Source organism: Herpailurus yagouaroundi, unplaced genomic scaffold, assembly GCF_014898765.1.
Source record: "Herpailurus yagouaroundi ecotype Mexico unplaced genomic scaffold, PumYag 77, whole genome shotgun sequence".
Classification (NCBI taxonomy): Eukaryota; Metazoa; Chordata; class Mammalia; order Carnivora; family Felidae; genus Herpailurus; species Herpailurus yagouaroundi.
In genome coordinates, this window is record NW_024412388.1 from 10,061,817 (window position 1) to 10,063,351 (window position 1,535).

Consider the following 1,535-nt stretch of genomic DNA (forward strand, 5'->3'; position numbering starts at 1 on the left):
AGATGAAGCCACAGGGGGATTCACGGTCTGTTTTTGAAACTAGTAGGTCACGATCCCTTGGTGTCTATGCTCCAGTTGTTATGCATTGAGTCTGGGCGGGGGTGGGGGGGGAGGGGAGGTAGGGGGTGGTTATTTGGCTGGAGGAGCAGGGAGAAGTTCTGGGGTGAGGCACAATGGCATGCCTTCTGTGCCTTGCTTCATCCTGTGGCTTCCAAGAGGGCAAAGGGGTGCCCTAGTCAGGAGCTAATGGAGCTCTTTCTGTGAAGGATTTCGTAAGAGTCTACAAACATGCAGTGGGGTCCATATGATAGGATATTGCCCAGCACGTCAAGCAGGGGCCCCCTCCTCCCTCTGCAAGGAACTCAGCATCCCACTGGTATTGCAAAGACTGGCGGCTCTGGGAACATGGGAACAGCATCCTTGCAGGGACGCTGGTCCCTGCTGAGCGGCTCCTTTCCATGTCTTCTGGGGAGGACTAGGGAGGACGGGAACAACCCTCTGTGTTGCTGGGGATTTCGCGGCCCACCAGCTCTGGGGGCGTGGCGAGACCTCTCTGACACTGTGAGCCTCTGTTTACACATATAAAAGTGGGCTTTAGGGTTCTTATGAGGATTGGATGCAGGAAAATGAGTGTGAGACATTTTATAATAATAATTACGGAAGCCCTGATTTCTTCCCACTCATGAGAGGCAGCCCAGGGAAACAGAAAAAGCATGCATGCCTGAGTCAGACAGACTGAGGTTTGAGTCCCGGCTCCACTGCCTGTTAGCTGTGTGCCCCGTGGTAAATGGCTCAACCCGGACTTCTGTTTTCCTCCCCTGCAAACTGGAACCTGACCCCAGGGGGTCCCCCTGACCCCCCCCCCCCCCGCCCCAGGACATGTAAGGATGAAATGAGACAAAGCGTCACTTGCCGGGCACCTGGTTGATCCCCATCAGCCACTAATGCAGAGACCCACTTGGAGTACTGAATTGACTCCTGCTAGGCAAAAGTCACAGGTTCTAGAAGCCGTTTTCCCACTGGGCAGAAGGCACTGACAGGAGCCTTTCCTAATCCGGGCTGGTCCCGAACGCACAATAGTTACTGTTCTCCAGGCCAGGGCAGGAGGGGTTAAACAGAGGGTGAAGGGCAGTGGGTTGACCATGGGGGAGGAGAAAGGAGACTCCCACCCAAGGGGTCTGTGATTGTCTCTGCAAAGGAAGGCGGCAAGACCCACATTTTGGGGTGTGGGGTTGGGAGGAGGACCTTGAGAGACAGAGGGAGGGAGAGGGAGATTGGGTGTCAATATTTATAGTGCTTTCTGAAATCTGAGAACCCAGGACAGCACCAAAGACATCACAAACACCAGAAGACAGGAGTGATGAACCCTGTACAGATCAGTAGAGCTGAGGAGCCAAGCGGTGGCCACAAATGAGTGCACCAGGACTGATGTGTATGGTGGGCCTTGTGGACTTGGGGACTAGAGGCATTCAAATTATTTTCCATTTCGTCTGATTTATTTTTTTATTTCATTTCATTTCATTTCATTTCATTTC